This window comes from Artibeus jamaicensis, unplaced genomic scaffold (genome assembly GCF_021234435.1).
Source record: "Artibeus jamaicensis isolate MK-2021 breed Jamaican fruit bat unplaced genomic scaffold, CSHL_Jam_final scaffold_3307, whole genome shotgun sequence".
Lineage (NCBI taxonomy): Eukaryota > Metazoa > Chordata > Mammalia > Chiroptera > Phyllostomidae > Artibeus > Artibeus jamaicensis.
In genome coordinates this window covers 756646-777357 of record NW_026522040.1, presented here as the reverse complement: position 1 = coordinate 777357, position 20712 = coordinate 756646, and the positions used below count along the sequence as shown (strand labels likewise).

The window sequence follows — 20712 nt, the reverse complement described above, 5'->3', positions numbered from 1 at the left end:
TTAAATGTTTTGGTTTGCCATGGATCCATTTTGAGAAACACTGTGGCACGCTGGCTTGGGGTTTAGACTCCGACCCTTGTCCTTAGCCACTCGGTCGCTACCCATTTCAATTCTCTCCTCCTGTCCATCATCACACCCCCAGTCTCTCTTGGATAACTTCTTTTCGTCTCTGCCCTCAGGTTTCTAAAGAGGCACACAGAGAAAACTGTCACCACACAAGGGAGAATGCAAGCAAAAACAAAGAAAAGGAGAGCTTTTTCGGGACTATTCTTGTTTTTGCTGCTTATTTACCCCCGACAGAGATCTCCATGGAATGAGCTGGTAAGCTGCATCTGAGGCACCCCCGACAGAGATCTCCATGAAATGGACTGATAAGCTGCATCTGAGGCACTGAGGACTTCCAGGTTCACCTGAGGACTGAGCTGTCACAGTTTAAAAAAGGAGCAGAAAACAACACGATCGCATTTTCCTGGTAGGGATTGTGTTAGTTTCCCGCTTCCCATGGATGTATTTGTGGTGGACCTAGGAGGTGGTTCCCTATTGTCTCCTTTTAGATCATGAGTGTTGGCTCCATTAGGACATTGGATTTCACTTAGTAAGTGCCTTATTTCTTTTAAATTAAACAAATTGCGAGGACATTGGTTAATAAGATTAATCATGTAGGTTTCAAGTGTACATTTCTATTCTATCTGATCTGAATATTGCATTGTGTGTGTATTACCCCAAGTCAAGTTTCCCTCCATCACCATACATTCAACTCCCTCTACCTTTAATACCTCCCCACTCCATCTACTTTTTTGCCTCAGGTAACAACCATACTGTTGTCTGTGTCTATGAGTTTTTGTCTGTCTTGTTTGTTAATTTGTTGCTTTCAGTTTTATATCTCACAAGAGTGAAATCACATGGTTCTTGACTTTTTCTCTCTGACTTATTTTGCTTGATATTCTCAAGATCATCCATGTTGTCACAGATGGCAGTATTTTATCTTTTCTTATGGCTGAGTAGTATTTCACTGTGTGTATGTACCACATCTTCTTTATCCATTCATCCATTGGGGAGTTCTTTGGTTGTTTTCATATCTTGGCCACTGGGAGTTGTAATGAACATAAGGATGCAGGCATTTTTGTGAATAAATGGTTTCAGATTTTTTGGGTAGATACCCAGAAAACATGTTGTTGGGTCACATGATAACTCTGTTCTTAATTATTTGAGGAACTTCCATACTGTTTTCAATAGTGGCTGTACCAGTTTACATTCCCACCAACAGTGAATAAGGGTTCTTTTTTTCCCCACAACCTACCCAACACTTGTTATTACTTGTAGATGATAGCTGTTCTAACAGGTGTGAGGTGGTATCTCATTATAGTTTTGATTTACATTTCCCTAATGGCTAGTGAAGATGAGTATCTTTTCTTGTATCTGTTGACCATGTGTATGTCTTTTGGGGAAGAGTCTTTGTTCAGGTTCTCTGCCCATTTTTAATTAGATTGTTTGTTTCATTAATGTTGGATTTTATGAGCACTTTATATATTTTAGATATTAACCCCTTTTAGAGGTGTTGTTTGCAAATATCTTCTCCCATTTGGTTCATTGCCTTGTTGTTTTGTTGAGTTTCTTTTGATGTGCAGAAGTTTTTTACTTTGAAATAGTCCCATTCATTTATTTTTGCTTTTACTTCCTTTGAGTTTGGGGTCAAATTCATAAAATCCTCTCTATGATAAAGGTCCATAAGTTTAGCATCTATGTTTTCTTCTATGTAATTTATTGTTTCAGGTCTTATATTTAGGTCTTTGATCCATTTTCAGTTAATTTTTGTACATGCAGATAAAGGATAGTCTAGTTTCATTCTTTTGCATGTGGCTTTTCAATTTTCTTTATGGTGTGTTTTTGACTTCTTTGTTGACATTTATTTACTCATATACATGTGGGCTTATTTCTGGCTTCCCAATTGTATGCCATTGGTATCTGTGTCTCTTCCCACATTTCCTCTCTCCACCCTAATCTCCTTTCATCCACTGCCATTATGTTCAGACTTATTCCCATTTTTCTGTCTTCATTAGACTGTTGCTTCAATGTTTCCCTTTTAGCTCACAAATTAATTTGAGAATAAAAAATAAGAATAAAAAGTTCTAGAGAGGAGAGAGAATAAGATAAGAAATTTTGCTAATTGTAACACTGCAGAATAAGTAAGTCATTGTCTCTAAGCAATCATAGTAAGATGTTTTTAATGTCTTGGAATTAATTTTAATAGTATATAAATAATGGATTTATATTAATATGTGTATTAGTGCTCTGACCAAGGTAAGAAGCCCAGTGCCAAAGACAACTCATATTGGAACACAAGTTTAACATTTCTTTGTGAAAATCATCATCATTTTTATGTAATAGTATCATGAGAAATGTTCCCCATAGTTGTTCATGTTGTGAGCAATTAACCATACCAAAATAAATTTGAGGTTGAATATACTTAAACGAAATGGACTTGGTGACTAGGGAAAGGGTTTGCTGTGCTTACAGCCCAGCCACAGTGATCAAACTGCAATTTATAAGAAATGTTGTTAGGCTTAAAAGATACAGCAGGAGCATTGTTCAGACCAGATTTTTTTTTAATCTAAGAGGTCCAAGTCTAAACTTTCACTGAAACACTAGGAAATAGAGAGTTGAAGTCAAGATTATCTGGTGAATCTCAAGCCAGTCAGTAAGATGCATAAGGACAGAGGAGTAATTGGACCTGAGAGAATGTTTAAGAGCTAAAAGGCTGGAATGAGAGAACATTTGTAAGTTTAGTTGGGTCATAAATAAAATCTGAGTGTGTTGTATAAATGCATAGATGCATCAGGAGTTTCCCTATATCATTTTTCTATCAGAGTGTACCTATGCTCTGAGGATAGATGCTACTTTCTATAGTTAACAGGTATCACTCATCATAATTTTAGAAACCAGATCAAAGCAAGTGTTGGTGCTATGTTTGACAGAGGACAGGGCAGGCACCTTTGTTTTAGAAGATGAATTTCACCTTTCTTCACTGACAGCCATATAAGGACAAGGGGCACCTCGATTTGATGTTCAATACCATGAGCTGAAGGGACTAAGAAAGCCAAGAAAAGGAGACACCAGAGATTCTTTCATTTTTCTGCTTAGGATACACATGTATTTTTTTTTCTGGTGAGATTTAAGTGAACAAGGTTAACATCTTGTCCAAAATTTCCCTGTCCTCAGCCACATGTTGGCTAATATTCTCCTAAGTCAACACTATATTTAATTAAGGAAGAAACACCTATCTGGGGTGGGAGGAACAGATGGAATTGGGCAAGTAGAAAATAAATCAGTCACTTACAGCACAATTTCATCACATAGGATCTACAGTTAATAATTCACAAGTATTTTGTTTAACTATCCTGATAGCTATGGGGCAGAACCTCCCCATCATTTTACAGAGGGAACTGAGCTGTAGAGGCGGGAGGCATGTGGTCCAAGATTACATATCTAATGAGTAGTGAAGTTGGAACCTGAACCTTGCTCTGCTGTGTGGGGAGCGTTGGGTCCCATCTTTCTCAGGTTTTGGCTGTAAAAGCAAGTCTACTGTTTGCACCTCAGTGATTTTCCTTCCTCTTCACTCTCCTAGCATAGACCAGGTCATCCTGCTTTGGTGATGATTAGAAGGAAGCTTTCTGCAAAGATCTGCTCTTCTTAGATGCTGAGTGGCATATTCCCACTTTCATCTTGAAAATTTACATTTTTCCTCCATTTTCATCCTCTCATTCATTGCTCTGGGCCAGCACTGGAGCAAGACATATAGAGGACATTCCCAGAGATAAGCCTAGTATTATTCTGCTCACTGAAAGTATAAATGATGGCTCAGAACAGGTTTCCATTCCTTTAAGTCCATTCCACAAACAGGGACTGCATTCCAGTCCTTAATAATATTGCTCTCTTCCCCAATGCCATTAGTTTATAATTAGAATGACCTGTGTCAGCCCTGACCTAGAGTTTTCTTCTCAAGAAATTGTAAAAGTGTCCATGTGCCAGAGACACCATTTTGGTTTGAGAGATAAAATTATACTCAGAGACTGAAATTGTCTTTGTCAACAATTTATTTAACACAGGTTCATGGCAGGAAGCATAATAACTTCACTAACCAATAGCATATAAGATAATGTCTCTTAAGAATCCAAAAACAAAAAATAAACTCCAAATCAATGATTAATTAACTGCACTATAGTTCCAGGCAAGGGAAGTGAAAGGAATTAATTCCAAATTTTGTTGAAGCATACCTGTGTGAGAGAGTTGGGACTAGGGAGAGACTGCTTAGCCAACTGAAAGCTAAAACCCAGCTCTAAACATTAAGTAAAAGTCCTCTGTTGCTGGAGCATGTTGCTAGGGAACTGTGGTACCAGTGTTGCCAGGCAAGATGTTCTCTTGTGTGGGGTCCCTGCACAATTTTCACCACTACTGGCCAAAGAGTTAACTTTACAGCAGCAAAAGCTAATGCCCCAAAGGTCTTGGGAGAGTAATTTAGTTCAGCAAAGAGTAGTTTTTCCCAGACCAAAAAGATAACTTCTACTTAGTTTTCAGAACTTCTTCTGTGTCTGCTGTGTCTTAAAATAAACCAGCTCAAAATAATCAATATGCCAAAGAGGCATATTTTGGAATGGCATATTCTGCTCCTCCTTCTGTGGTCATTAACATATGTTTTCAGTTGTAACAGTACCTTCCTGGTGATTGCTTTAAATATTTTAAGTGCTGTTTCATCATCCAGAGTATTTACTCCCAAGATCAAACCTAAAGCTCCCAAATCCCAAACAGAGTACAACTTAGGCAGACTCCACTTCTGAAATCTTCTCCCTGGTAGACCAGTGTCCAGGGCCTTGCCTGAATCCCCCATGGGTTTTGACATCAAAGACTTTATCCCGGGTGCCTAAGAACAGCAGTTCTGTTTATGTAGTTCCCTCCAACCAGGTGAAGCTTCTGGAGGGCCAGAATCTTTTCTCATAATTTCTTGTTTGTTGTTCTTGCCCTCATATCTAAGAGAAGACTGAAGGATATACAAATATGTGTTGAGTCAATGTCAATATGGACTTCAATTCAGTTTATGGAAGGCTTCTGAGAACGCTCAAGCCTCAGAGATGCAATCTGGCATTGTCCAAAGTGCCCCCCGCAGAAGGAAGTGAAGCTATAGCAGCTTGTCTCCACGAGAACTGCATGGGAACAATTGCCAAGGGGTTACCATCAAGCGGGAGAATCTTGGACTCTATCTGGTCATCGGTAGACAGAGAGGACATTGTGTAGGCTGTGGCACTCTGAGGGAAGGTTTCAAGTTGCTGTCATTGAAGATGTTCAATAATTACCCACACGTGCTTGCTGGGCATTCTTTTTAAATTAACTCCCTTTCAAGGAATGGGTTTGTCAATAAAAGCCTTGTAGGAATGGAGCAGGTACACGCACTTTGCCTGGGGCCTGACCTCACTCCTCTCTGCAGGGAGTTAGTTATAGAATATTGTCCATGAGGTTTTGTAAATGAGGCCCTTCAGCCAAAACCCAGTCACCTTGCTGAGTCAATGAGAGGGAAAAGGCCAAAGTCTCCAGGATCCATCTTATTAGGCACGGTAAACAAGGAATGCTTTAAGGATGCTTTTGGGTGCACTAGTTGGATGCACTAGTTTATTTTTATTGTTGACACTATTGTAGATGCGACCATTCCCCTCCCTCCACGTTTGTCCACCTTCTCCAAGGCCCCACCCCCACTTCCCTCTGGTCCTCACCATGCCATTGTCTGTGTCCATGGGTTGTGCGTATATGTTCTTCAGCTCATCCCTTCCCCTTCTTTCGTTCAGCCTCCCACCTCCTTTCCTCTGACAGCTGTCAGTCTACTGTTTCTGTTTTGCTTCTGCTTCTGTTTTGTTCATCAGTTTATTTCTTTCATTAGATTCCACATGTAAGTGAGATCATATGGTGTTTGTCTTTCTCTGACTGGCCTATTTCACTTAGCATAATAATTCTCCAGGTCCATCCATGCTGTCACAAAAGATAAAATGGAAAGGTCTATGCACAGTGATATTATCTGACATGCTCAGCTGAGTCTTGTTTGGCAAAACACTTCTTTATGCAGTGCTGTTATCTCAGTCACTCTCCAGAAATAGGGGCAGATCAAAGTGAATGACAAGGCTGTCCTATGCTGTGGTGTCTCCCAGTATGTTTTCTGCAAATGTGTTACAATTTCCACCTGCCTCTTGAAGGGCCATTTTTAGTTAGCTTCAGAACCAGGGAAGTCTATGGTGTGAGAAATTATGTGAGCTCCTATGAATATGGACAGAGTTCCCTCTAGATTCTGAGAAACAAGGCCTCCCTCCAGAGGAAGATTTTGAGCATTCCTAGAAGCTACTCTGTCCTTCCCAAAGAGCCACTGAGTCTAATAACGTGAGGCCCCATCACAGGGAAGAGTCTCATAAGACCTTCACATAGAAGTTGCTACAATCTTATCTCCAGCTGAGAGTCCAGCATCTAACTCAAGCCCTGAAAAGGGGAAGCTGAAGCTGTTCATCACAGTATCCCCTGAGGTGTCTGTGGTTGAACTGTTTCACTTCTCCTTAGAGGTCTGCCTCTGAAGAGGAACTCAGCAGCAGTCCTGGAGAGGGGTGCACACACACGCACCCGACATGCTTCCCTCAGTGAACACACGTCCCAGATGGCCTTTTCCATCTGCGTGCTTCACACCAATTTGTCACCAACGCGGCTGCTCCATGTTTCGTGGGGCGATGTTTCACTTTATCCCCCTCCTTCACATTCCCTGTTGGAAAAATAACTCTGTATTTTAAATATTTTAGACCCAGCAGCAGCAAATGTTTTCAGGCTTTAGATAACACCACCAGTGCTAGGAGAGGAAGAGTGTCAGTCAGGCAGCTATGATGCCCAGTTCAAGAAAAAAACAGGAAAAGGAAAAAGCAGCAAATCATTGCTGGTTGGGCTGTCACCAGGTGTCACTCAGAGACATCCCCTTCGTGCATGCAAACTCCCATTGCTGGGTTTGAAAGAGGAACGCTTAGGGTTTTCTAGGAGCAAAAGAGATGATCTTCTCTAGCTAAAGAATAGAAGCATTTCCATTACTTTCTGAGGGGGTTTGTGGGGAAAATAAGTAACTCTAAGAAGAATAGTGTGTGTCTGATGGGGTTGTGACTGAGATTTCGAAACTGAGGAAGACTAAAGAACCCATTTTAGGAAGCGACTGTCATTTAGTGGCTGTGCCTTTGTGACACAGGATTGTTCTATTTCAAAAACTGAGGTTAAGGAACAGAAAGGTTTCTTCAGCATACGTTGGGGAAGAAAATTTTTCCTATGCCTCACAAAGGTTCTTTGGCTTGTCTAATAATCAAATAGACATGAGAGAAATTAACAGGAGAAAACTTCATTTCATTTCATACATATATGAATCCCCTCCACACTTCCCCACACACACACACACACACACACATACAAGAGGTTCCAGGACAGAAAGGTAAAATGAGGTACATATGCCATCTTGAGGCAAATGGAACAGGTACCTGGGGCTTTAGAGGTGAGGAGGGTGACTCACAGGTTGATGAGGAGAGCAGATGTTCGGTAATTAGATGTTCCCCCTGACATACAGGTAGGACATAAAACTTTATTTCTGAGAATACTTCATTTTGGTGAAGGCCAGGATCTAAATCCCTTAAGGGAGAGGTGAAAGCAATTCTTAAGCTTGGAGGGTCTGAAGTGCCTTTAGCTCAAAAGAATCCTCATGCCCAGGTGACACATTCTGGGGAGGCCTGCTCTGGACCCCTTCAGGTACATCAGATAAACCAGCTGGTCTCTCCTCAACCCCCAGCTGGTAACTGCTGTGCTTCCCCAGTTCAGCTCCGGAACAGTTTGTATAAGTGGGAAAGAAAGAGTGAGGCGAGATCTCATGTCTCGGCTCATTTTCTCCCCATGGTCAACGTCCTCACCTTTGTCTCCTTGGTTCTTTGAAAGCAGAAAATTCTGAAAATGTTCTGGCCGCCACACCTGGCGGGAAATCACTCAAGCTGAACCTGTCACCCTCTTAATCCACTTATGATGACAGAGTGCTGATTTGCACATCTAATTACTGAAGCCTAATTACTGCTGTACTGAAATCAATGTGGCACAATAAAATACACACCACTTTCCCGGGAAGGAGAGCCCTCAGTCATTCCCCTTCTCCTGACCTTAGTGGTGAACTTATTTCCATTCTTACTCGAGAGATTCAAAGTCATCCCTGTCAGGCATCCAAATTTTTCGGCCCAGACCTAAAACCAGCCTTGTGACGTTGCAGGTAATGAAGTTTGGCTCCAAAAGTGGAAATTACTAATTTATTAGTGTTCTTTGAGGTGGAAAATAGGCATGTAGATAAAGGGAAACCCTTTAAAGTCTTTAAAAAAGCACTTTTGAAATGTTCCACACCAGGGGTTACTAATAAATGTAAAACCTATATTCCTAGGATGGGGGAATACTCTTTTATCTGAGAAAATGAACCGGCATGAGAGATAAAAATAAAATGCTCAGAATATGTATGATCTTTGCTTGTATAGAAAAAAACTGGGAGGGAAAAAGAATTGGGTTTCTTAGGATTAGTGTTACAATGGATAAGGTTGAACATGTTTAATGTGTGGTATTGATGCTTTTCATTGTCAAGACTAACTCACTCCTAAATGTTTTGACTCAGTAGGTCAGACACATGACCCAGGAATCTGCACTTTAAATTCTTGACTGATAGTCTTATAATGATGCACTCCACTAAAAAATACATGAGTTAAGCCTATTGTTCCTTATAACAACCCCAGGAGATATTACGATGACCCCGTTATGTAGTAAGAAACAGCGGCACAGAGCAATTAAATGATTTCTTCAAAACCACACATTTAGTGGCACAGCTACACATATATATATATATATATATATATATATATATATATATATATATATATATAAAAATGTTTTCATTGATGCCCTAGAACAAGCAAATGGGCATCCTTGCTGATTGTTTGCTAAAAATGCTGCTTTCATTTGCAGCCTGTCTGATCTCCAAAACACTGTAGTAGAGTGACTTCTATTGGACATAGTAGTTCACTTACTCACAGACTCGGTTTTATTCAAGTTTCAGGAAATATTTCCTAGCTTTCATTGACTTTTTTGCTTTATTGCTATTTTTGGAATGCGCAGCCCTGTTGGTAAAGAAAGCATTAATGATATGAAAGAATAAAATAGCAACAGATCACTGAGTTTTCCTCTTCTCAATTGCTGGTTAGGAGTCCATTTCCCTTTCCCCTTCTGCTGTGTCTGTGTGTTCAAAAACAGTCAAACAACTCCCTAGATTTATGGGAGGTTAGCAGACAGAAATAATGGGGGAAGGAAGGAAAACGTGCATTCATTCTCAAAGGAGCACCTAAAGAAGAAATGATAAAATCATATGTTTAATGCAATGGACCAAATGCTGGGGGAGGCCAAGATCAAGACTGAGCAGAGCTGCCTTGATTGGCTAACAGGTATCTTCACATCTCCCAGCGATCACAGGATGTGAGGGTGTGGAGACTGAAGGTAGAGCCACAGGATAATCACCCATTATTTCAGGGTGACTTCAATCCAGCAAAATCAAGTTTGTGCCAAGTCCTGGTTCGTGTTAGCTCTGAGTTAACAGAAAGGGCAGAAATTTTGAACTTCAAGGTTTCCATTTATTAATGAACTTACATTGCTGTGCAATTAATTATCTTGACTGTCAATTGCTATACAGGTGTTTCATATGAGTGACTTTCCTTGGCACTAATGTTAGAGACGCTTGCTGTTCTCTCTGCTCTTAGACACTTAGCAAAGGCCTAGGCATCAAGAATTGAACTGAATTTAATGAACTATATTAAACCAATGCATCTTTAACCTGCTCACTGTCTGTCTTTGTGACAGGAAAAAAAAGGATTTATCTAATTTTGTGTTATTCAGTGGAAGGGTTCGACTTTTTTGTTGGATTGCCAAAGGTGGGTGAGAGAGGCTGCGGGGTGTACAACATATCACGCATTGGAGTCATCTCCGTATTCTCATGCACTTTCATAAAAGCGAGTCTGGTCCCCGGCTTCAGAGAGCTGTCATTGTGCCTTTATCAAATGGGTTAGTACCTAGATATAACAAGTGCTCTTTGAATTTCTCATTAGAATGAAGAAATAATACTCCAAGGCTGATCTGAACACAAAAAGTTTGCATCCTAATTTTTTATGGAGATCCCAAATTCCATGAAGCACCATAAAGTCATTGTAATTGAATGCCTATCAAAACCCTGGGCACTGACCCCTGTTTAAAACGAGGAAAAAAAAAAAAAACACCTCTCCCTCCAACATGCTCGTCAATGCCCCGAGGTGGTAAACGATCCGTGAATAGTTTAGCACAGTTGTGTGTTTAAGAAGCCTAGAGGATTGATTCTAACATTTTCCCACCTGGAAAAACGGGCATCGGGCATCTTCGGCCATTGAAAGCAGCACTGCGCTCTTCCCAGCGTGTCTTGTGCCACTTTTCCAGCGATCCTTTACTTGCGGGGATGGGACTGGGTGGTAACTGTAAAGGTTCTGATGCAGAAACTGCAGATGGAGAGCAGGGCTCTGGGGATGGACGTGGAGAGGAGCGGAAAGGAGCCTGGAGAAAAGGCTGTCATATTTGCTCAGAAAAGCCGCCAAATGAGAGAGCAGAGACGATTTCATTGGAGGAGCGCCTCCGACTGCAATTAATCCTGTCATAGTGCAAGAAAATTGTAAATGTTCTCTCCAGAAATTGTCCGCCCATTGCAGCTAATCGAACATACGCGCACGAACAGAGACGCGCTCTCCTGCCATACCAAAGGCGCTGGGTGCAGGGACTCACTCCAGGGAGCGCACGCGCGCGCGCGCACACACACATGCACACACGCGCGCACACACACGCCAGCCTGCGGGTTGGCCAGCATCTGACAACCGCAAATCCCAGTAGGAAATAGCCACAGGCACTGAAGTAGGTGTTGGCGCTACTCTAATTACTACTTTCCCGAGCACTTTGGTGAAGAAATGAATCCCGCCCAGCTCGCCGGTCCACCCAGGTCTCGGTTCTGTTTTGTTCTCCAGACTCATCTCCGGGAAAGCCAGGTTTGAAAGTCTTTCTTGCTTCTCCTTGGGTGGTTTGGTGTGTGCGTTGGGTTGCAGGGGGCAACGTTAGTGTCATTTCAGCTTAAACCGACTCGGGGTTCCTGGCTCGCCTAGTGACTCGGACCTGAATGAGGTGCGTGACTCTGGCCGCTGGTGCCAGAGCCCCACAGCTCTCACGAATCTTTGGGTCCGCTCTCTCCCCGCCTCCCCTGCCCCACCCCTCCGGGTGTCGCGGCACTAACTAATCTTTTCCTTTTCTCTCTCAAGATCAAGGGAGACAGCCAGCCAGCGGCTGGATTAGGACTCTGAGCCCTGCGCAGCCCGTGCCCGAGCAGGTCAGCCCCGAACCCTCGAAGGACTCCTCACTCTTGTCATCCTGCCTCAGGGAAATCGCAGTCCGGGGAGGCAGCTGGAGCCAAACGGGCAGCAGGTAAGAGCACTGCTCTGCCCAGCTCTGGGCTCCTCCGCGCCAGGGTCCCTGGCACAGCCGGCTCCCTCCGATTCTCCAACACTCGGCGCGCAGTGGCCGGGGCTTGACAAACAGGATGCTGGTTCTCCACAAGTGCAGATTCTCAAACGGAAACTTTGGCTCCTGGGGCTTGGAGAGCTGAGGGCAGCGATGGCGGGTCTGGAAGGAAGGGGCAAAGGAGGCACCGCGCAGGGCAGGGGTGTGATTCCGCGGGTCACTGAGTCCCGCGGACGGTGGGAGGCAGCCTGGGCGCCACTCTTTGCAGTGGGGATCGCTCTCTCTTCCCGCCCTTCACCCCCAATCTGTCACCCGACCCTCTCCCCAACCCCGAGACGCCGGCACGAAAACAACAAGGAGAGCTTCACCCTCTCCTACCGCTCTCCCTTCTTTCCGCCTGGAGTCTGGCCACGTCTTCCAGGCGTGCGGGGTGGAGGCCAGACTCGCCCGGGGTTCCGCTCTTTGGTGTTGCGGTTCGTGGACCACGACCAAGGAGCAGCGGGGTGGGTAAGAATGGGTTAACGGTTCCGGGACAGAGGTGGGGGTAGCCTTCTGCCACCCCACCCCGCATCAGCTCCATACCCGAGGCCGGCTGCCCGCCTCGGCGTGGGGACAGGGTCTCAGCGCGGAGCCCACGAGATCCCAGACTGTGCCTGGGCTTCTACAACACCCACTCCACGATGGGCTCTTGGCTACCCTGGCAGGACTCGGTTCGTAGTAGTGGTCACTGCCTGCTCTCCCGTGTCCCTGGGCCACCCGCACCTGCGGACCTGGGCGATCAGGAATAACTTAGAGCTCGCGGCACCCCCGAGGTGCGGTCGGAGCCCTCGCAGGGTAGATCACGCAGAAATTCCACCTGTAAGCTGGAGACCGTGGGCGCCCCAGCAGGGTAGGAGGAGGCTCGCTTAGGGGAGTTCTCAGGAGGTCAATGTTCCCCCGGAATTACTGACCCAGAGAAACACACATCTCTGCCTCCGCCGCCCTCCAGGGTCCCTCTTTCTTTACCCTCCTGCCATCGCCGTCCTGCAGGCTGCCTGGAGCCACACCGTCCCTGACCCAGCTCACCAGTGTCCCCAGGTCCTGAGACCAGGGCTGTTGCCTGTGTGGAAATATCCCCTCGGCGCAGAGAGGCGGGAGGAGAGCAGAGAAATGGAGTAGACACCCAAAGCGAGCGGAACTGCCCGCAGACATCTCACCCGAGTCGCCCTCAGGTGTCCTTATGCCGGTTAGTTCACGGCCCCGGCACGTCTGTGGCGGAGGCCACCGGGGGTTACGCGTCCGCCAGCCCACGCGCGGCCAGCCCAGCAAAAGCGCAGCGGCGCTTCCCAGTCCTCCAGCTCCGGAATCCCCCCACGTTGACTTTCTATTTCCCGTTCATCTTCTCTTTTCTCTTTCTGGTTTGTTTTGCTTCTCTTGCTCTTTTTCTTAGCGCTGGGTGGCAGTGGGTACCTGGCAGCCGGCCGTGTGGCGCGTCAGTCCCCCAGTCCCCGCAGCCAGCAGCACAAACACGAGTCCCCACGCTCTACCGCACACCACCCGCGCCCCTTTATGCAGCCCCGGCTCCACAGCCCTGAGATCCCGCGGCCAGGGCCGGTCAGGGTCATGGCTGCGGCCTTGGCTCCGCAAAGGACCGAGTCAGAGGAGAACGGAGCCAACCCATTCTCCAAAAAAAAAACCCCGAGGCGCGACAGGAAAGGCCTGCGAACGACTCGAATTTGGGTCGGGCGTAGGTCGGGGGCGGGGTAGGCTCTGGGGGAAAACGGTCCTCCAGCTCTGGCTGTGGTTCCCCGCCTCTAACTCCCCTTGCCCGCGCCTCAGGCCAGAGCCCACCCCGGGGTGGGCGGCCCCTCTGCAGCCACTCAGGCAAGTCCGGATGGCTGGGTCTTGGGTGGACCAGCCCTTGACTTCACTCGGGGCCATCCTGTTTTACCAGGCGAAGAGGGCCTGTAAGTGAGGCAGCAGTTAAACTCCTGGTGCTCAGCTGGGCAGAGGCCCTGCATTGGCATTTTGTTGGCAAACTGCCTATGTGTGTGTATACATAGGATTGAAAAGCATATGTCAGGGGGTAGCACACTTTTATTGGTAGGTGCACGAATAAGAATGATGGTACACTTTAGAAACTACAGTCAGTGGTGTGTGTGTGTGTGTGTGTACACGTGAGAGACAGAGAGAGGTCTCTGGGGCCTAACAACAAGGGCACTGACAAACAGAAGTAAACCAGTTGTGTTGGCCAAGAGAGGTTCACACTGGGCTGCATTGGGCTGCAGTTCAGAAGGTGGACTTTGGAGACTCTGGTCCAGTGAAGGAAAACATTTACTGCTGACGGTGTGTCGCAGCTTTGCAGGATTTGGCAGCCAAGGACTGAAGAAGCAGTAAGTTAATGCCAGGTGAATTTGATTGTTATCACTGACATTAGTGATGTGTTCCAGTTGTGCCAGCGATAAGAAAATTCTGTGGGCTCTCTATGCTTTACTGAGTTAAACAATTATGCCACTGCCAACGGAAAAATAAAACTTGCCCCTAAAAAGGCTTTAGAAATGCCAGCCAAGTCCACTTACTGTTGTAAAATCTCAATGAGGTGGGAGTGGGGAGAGTCCTGGGACGCAGAATTGGGGGAGGCTTTAGAATGGTCCCCACAGTTTCTTGGCTTTGGGGGACAGGGATTGCCATCTTAACATTAAAATCTCCACGGCTCCACATGGGATCCTGTGCCCTTCTTTGCCAGATAACCCCCAACTGCAGGCAGGTGGATGTATGTTCAGTAGAAATTTTCTAACTTCACTTTGAGGGCAGCCAACCCCCAGGTTCAAGGGCACAGAAGGGAGAGAAGCAGCTTCAGAGGTGGGAAGAAAACAGCAGTCTGCAGCCTGCTGGCTGGCAGGGCACCCACGCCCAGGGAGGAGGAGTGGTGGGCGGATCAGGAAACACGTGGCTCTCTGACCCACGGCAGTGACCCAAGTTAAAGCAAGTGTAGAGAAGAAGAAGAGGGGAGAGGAAAATACCAGGAAATGGGAGAAAGAGGAAAAAACAAAGGGCGGGAACCTGCCCGTGTACTGTTAACCGGCACAGTTATTACCTGCCTCAGTCCTTGTGTGGGACATGCCTGGGAGAAGATGCCTATCGAATCTCCTAAACCTGACCCCTCATGCTCCAGTCTTAATCTTATCTTACTACTTCTTCCCTTGAGTCAGTAAGATCAAGAGTCCAGGAGAAACGTTTTGTTACCCAGTTCCCTTGAAGGACCAGTTTTCTCCATGGAAACTTGTATTTGAGGTAGTCAGGTATTTTATGATGTGGACTCTTTGGGTGAGTTTTCTCAGGGGACACCTATTATCAAACACTGTCAACATGCTCCCCGTGGCTACTGACACCTGGCTTTTAGTCCCCGTCACCTGTCCGTACTCTGTCTGCCTTTGGGTCATGGAGCAGGTGTTGGGACTGCTTTGATTTTAGGGTGTTGGAGCAAGGGGACTCACTGCCTACCCCAAAACCCAGTGGGTCATGTGGTTGTGATGGAGGTGGCGATTTTAGTACTGTGTGTTTTTTGTGGTGCAAAGGGAACAAGTCATTGTCCCTTAGAAATGCATTTTTAAAGAGTGTGTTCTGTCCTGGCCACTGTCCTAAGCACCTTAACTGTGTTAAGTTAGCTGTTCTCTCAGAGCTTTGTCCCCACTGTTTAAAACAGTATCTGGCACCTCCTAGGAGGTTATTAAGTATTTGTCAGCTGTGTGAATAGGTGCATCCATTTTCTCATTGCAACAACCTTGTGAAGTGGATGTTATTGTTCCCATTTTACAAATGAGGAAATCAGAGCTCAGAGGGTCAGGGAGTGGCCCCATGTTACACAGCGAGGAAGCCTCAGCCCCCGGGGTTCAAACACAAGCCTGGTGGACTCCCGTCTATCTTCTGCTGTGCTGATTGGCTCCATGGGCTGTTGGAGTGCTGTTCATTCTGTGTTTGGGAAATCAGAAGTGGCATTCAGGGTCTGACGGTGTTCTTCTCCTTTCGCTTCAGTTCTGCATAATCTTGTTGGATCTCTGGACCCTAAGGAAGGAAGGTTCAGAGCCAACTAGATTCTCAGGTGGCCCAACGTGCTTGTTCCGATCGATCAGCGATTGCCTCTGGCAGAGGAGAGGAAAACGAGGGTGCCAAAGTTGCCTTAGATTTTGGCAGATGCTGTTTCTACCTATAGCTATACTAAATTTCCTTTGTCTGGTGCGAAAGGATGAAAGAGAATTTTGAGATCTTCCCATTTAACTCACAGTACGTGCTGTGGAAGTGGACAAGAGGCTTCGAAATGCCATGTCTAACCAAGAACTACACACATCTCCACCCTCTGTCTGGTCTTCGCTTGACTTTGCCATGCCGAACAAACTCCTCTTTCTTCATTAAGATTGCGGGTGTTTAATAAGAGTCTGAATTTCAAGGGCAGCTTTTAATTCTAGTTAGAATGTATTACCCCCCTTCACTTTGAAAGTCATAACGGAACTTTGGGAAATTGCTATTAGCCAAGGGTGAGATAGGTTCTGGCTGGTTTGCCTGCTCCTATATTTTTATATATTCTTGTCTTACTTTATTTTATCCCCCCCCTGCCCCAACATGTTCAAGATTCTCCTTTTATTCTGTGACCTAAATATACAATCATCTTAACCGGTGCTGTTTCCATGGCAATCATTCGTGGTAGATAAGGGTACACACTAAAAAATCAGTTTCTTTCATTAGCAATTTTCTTCTCCCCCTCTCTCCCAAGTCCAGGCTTTCACCGAATGGTGCCCTCTGGTGTTCAGTAACAAGAAGCACACTACTTTGCATAGGGCAAGAATATCGTTTTTAAAACTTTGAATTTCCATTATAATATGAAATGGACAAAAGCAAGAAGACTTTTAATTAGTGTATTTTAAGCAAAGAGATTAGTAGAAGACATTTATTGCCTGCACATATTAAGTGTTGTTTACCAGGTAGAATTCTAGAAAGTTATGGGAAAGGGGGGATATTTATACCCTTAGGTGTTTAACATTGTTGTGAAAATATTTCTGTAGGAGACAAAAAGGTTCCATTGAGATACTTCTGGAGGAAGAATCTAATGAAATGTTTTATATGTTTAAATCTTTAAAACTTTAAAATGCAAGTCCCTTTGTCTTCAGAATGAGAATGTTTTCTTCTATCTTTGATACATTATTTATATTTTATATGTTATTTATAATTTTACATTATGCTACACATACAATTTTTGTTGCTTTGTTATGGGAGAAACTTGGAAGTTTTACTCTACAGTATCCTGTGAACAGCAATATCCATCTTCGCCTTATTATTAATCACAAATTACATGACAGACCGGAAGTGAGGGTGATAATACCATAACCACGTCTTCTTTGTTCCTCACTGCAAATTCTGCTGTCACCCTCTAAGGGTATCACTACACCAAGCCCGCCCCCGGGGGAGACTTGTCTAGAGTTCACCCCCTTCTCCATCCACACCTCCTTTCTGGACCTTTAGCATCTCTCACGTGAACCACCACCAGAGCCTCGTGTGTTGTATTGACCTCCCACCTCCGTCCTTTCCCTAGTACAGTCTACGCTTCACGCTGCCAGGAGGACCTTTCTACAATGCAGACCCAAACATGCCATTCTCTCATGAAAAGTTCTTCATGGTTTCTGAACAGTCTAAGAGAATCTCTAAAACCATGCCCCCATGACGTCTTCCAGAAGTGATCAAAGTTGCTTTTTTTTTTTTTGTCAAGCCATATCTTCCATAGATTTCTGCATGAAACCAGAGTTTCTCTGTGCTCTCTAGTGCCTAGTATTCCATCTAGGTTTTCATGACCTGAACTTGCTAAACCAAGCACTGGCACCTTCCTACTTCTCTTTCCCAGGTGGAGGGGTTCATGAGAATGAGAGAAATTTCTGAGACATTCATGGGTATACATTTTGCTGTTATGGTTGCAAAATATTGGTGTACTGTGATGATGCCCAGAAACTGATATCACATAGTATCTCCTCTAGGAAAAGGAAAGTGATAACGATGTTCTCTGATGTTATTGCTCACCCTGGGTCCTGAAGATAATTCCTCCCCTTTAATAAAGCAGAGAAGCTTTCTCTTACCCGCCCCCCCCCACCAGCTATGCCAAGCCAATAAACAAGACAGTATACTCTAGAAAGACAAACCCATTATTTCTTGATTATTTAATTAACTACTAAGGAGCTCTTTAGGAGGAGTGAGATGGGGAGTTAAAGAATCACCTGAAGGCTCATTTTCCCCACTCCTCATAAAAGCTAAGCATGAAATCATTTAATGGGTTGTACTGTTGAGCATGGTGTTGATTTTTCTAATGCTTTGTGCTTTCCTTGGCACTGCTTCAGAGGGAAGAGGCTTCTACCATTTAAGAAGCAAGAACACAGAAAATGATAGGGAAACTCCGTGTAATTGTGCTCTTTGGAGCTCCAGGGCCTTTGGCTTCATTTTAGGAAGAAGACAAAGAGCAGCCCCAGGGCCCACATGTTTCCCAGACCTGCCTGTTATTTTCGTTTTGTTCTCAAAATTACCTTTATATCAGGTGTATCAGTGGAGTGGCCATCTATGTCTTCATGTATAAACCTAACATCACAGGCTTTTTTTCTCCCTTTGACTTGTGTGCTGAGAGTCCTGAAGGCTGGGGAGCAGTGGGTGACGCAGGTTTAATTTCTGTTGTCTTGGGTGTCACTAAAATGTAAACAAGGAGTCAAAATATTGCTTTTATTTTACTTTCAACTTATTTTTTTAATTTATTGGATTTTTCCCATTATTATTTATCCCTCCATACCTTCTTTGACCTCCACTCACTCCCCAACCCCCATCCCCCAATGCCCCATGCTGGTCATGCCGTTGTCCGTGTCCATGAGTTCTTTTTCTCTCTCTTTGTTTTCTTTTCTGCTTTTATTTTAAAGTGAGCATGAATAGAGATTTTGCATGGCTGGATATTTCCAGGTTAGGCAAAGTTTCAGAATTCTGGATGAACCACTCTTCTGTGACAATAAGAACAACAGAAACAAAAAAATGGCCACCGCTCTTTCTTGAGTGTCTACCGCAGTGCGGGGCCTGGACCATTTCTTTACAGATGTTATGCCTGTACTTCAGACCAACCTGTGTGGTAGGCGTGTGTTACGTATTCTCACAGGGGATGAACTTGGCGTTTGTGGGCACTAACTAGCTTGTTCTGGGCCTCAGAGTGAGTTTGCTGCTTTTGGGCATCAGTCTCCAGTCTAACCTCAAACGTATGTTGAACGGAGTTGGTTTTGGGTAGTTTTGTTTGAGTATTCCATAAGCAGTTTCTTTAAAAGAGTATCCCATTATATTGTTCGGCACCTAATTCTGACAAACCCAAGGATGGAGAGAGGGGTAAGAAAAGGAAATAGAGGCATGTCACCCTCTGAGTCCAAGTTCAGAGAATGGAGCCAAGACCACTGAGTTTATGTTAGAGGGGTCCGTGTCATGTGAGAGTGAGATGCTGTCTTAATGGAACTCACCTCCTGGCCTAGGTTCATTACAGTCTTCCCATTTGGAGATGCTTGTTCCTTAGACCCTGGTGGGGGGGTTTCTAGCCACAGAGGGGGAAAGAGTATCATTAAGATGTCCAGCTATGGACATTCTAAGGCATAAAATAAAATTTTATGAATATTAATACAATGTCTACACATTGGAATGTTTCTGTTGACCATAAAGAACACTCCGTGCTAGTACAAATATTTGATGTCCTCTATTTTATACTGTTCTATCTATTCCATTTCTCTGCAAAACAGTTGCAATTACTTAACATTAACTCCTGCATTGCAGATATAACACAGAAAGCCAAAGGAGCTAATTATTCTCAGAGATGAGCCATTCAGTGGATTAATTCTGTTTACTGTTTAACATGTCCACCCAAGTCAACTCTGTTTGGGTCCCGAGTCACCCGAGAATCATTAGTGTCTATTGGTAAATGATAATAGCAGCTAATTTTTTACAATTAGTCGAAATTTCACACTTTTACAATGCAATATCAGTCAATATTTTTACATACCGACACTTTTAATCAAGGGCAATCTTTCACGAGGGAGCTACAACGGGGCCCTAATTAATTAAAGTGGTAATTGCTCCTCTCCCTTGCAGTTTGTTAGTTACATAACACATTCTTCAGGAAATTCACATCCTTAATATTTCTCTTTACAACCCCTTCCACCTGCCCCCTTATTTATAAGGAGATTCCTTGGCTTCTATCTCTGAAAGAATTTACTGAAAATTCAAACTAATTTTATTTTCAAGCAGGGGTATAGAAAGGAGGTCATATTTATTTCCCAGCAAGTTTCTGTATTGAGACACAATTAAGTGACATGTCTCTATCATTGAAATGTTCAGATAGAATCCCCGGGGTCGTCTGCATGGAAGACAGATTGTCGAATGTCTCTCCTTTGATGCTCACTGGCTCACTGCAGCTTCTTTATCACAGTGCGAGTCCCCATGATCTGTTCCTCTCGGATCTGCCTTCCATTTCTCTACCCTGTTCTATCTATTCCATTTCTCAGCGACTTACTTGCTCCTGCCTCTCTGTGGCTTTTTCAGCGCCTAAGGTTTGTTATGTTTTCCCTCTGGTTTAGTGCCATTATTTTAGTAGACAGTGAATCCAGAGAGCTGGCTATAATTGGCAGTCTTGCTCTCTTCTCCTTTAAGAGATATTGCTTTAACTCCTATTTTTTTCAGCACCTCTTGGTGTGAGATGCATTTTTGAAAATAATTGATGGGGGCTGAAGCCGTTAGCTGATTTTCCTCAGACTCAGGAATTTCAGGTCATTGAAATCACTGCACCGTGTATCGGTCAGACTTTCTACAGGTCGTTATCCTTGTTTACTTTCTTAAATTAATTCCAGTTAATTTACTCATTCCAGTTGCAGCAAATACTTGCCTACTTTTTTACATAATTTTTTTCTTCCAAACTCCTCTGTACTCTTATTTTTCCAACATATTTGAAAATGAGGCCATATCAATTACTTATCTATAATTCAAACTGCTTTTCTAATTACTATGTATAGTTATTCAATGATAACTTTTCTTGCTGCTGCATTGATCTTTTAAAATTTTGAGTAGTTTTTAGAGTAGTATTAC

The 20712-nt window shown here is 44.3% G+C and overlaps 1 protein-coding gene and 1 long non-coding RNA gene across 3 annotated transcripts in view; one reads left to right on the top strand and one right to left on the bottom strand.

Moving 5' to 3' along the window:
• LOC128626147 (uncharacterized) overlaps positions 1 to 10722 on the bottom strand; it is a 28458-nt gene extending 17736 nt beyond the window's left edge. The window contains exon 1 of the long non-coding RNA XR_008390070.1: positions 10455 to 10722. This is a non-coding gene — a long non-coding RNA (uncharacterized LOC128626147). The remainder of the gene's footprint in view (positions 1 to 10454) is intronic.
• Positions 10723 to 10985: 263 nt separating this feature from the next.
• The window catches only part of CHRM2 (cholinergic receptor muscarinic 2), a 146057-nt gene continuing 136330 nt past the window's right edge, over positions 10986 to 20712 (top strand). Inside the window, exons 1-2 of one of the 2 annotated variants that reach the window (XM_053657114.1) lie at positions 10986 to 11132; positions 11400 to 11562. The gene's annotated coding sequence lies outside the window, so the exon portion shown is untranslated. Of the gene's footprint in view, positions 11133 to 11399; positions 11563 to 13886; positions 13971 to 20712 lie in introns of those variants that run through there. The other variant, XM_053657117.1, reaches the window with a different exon arrangement.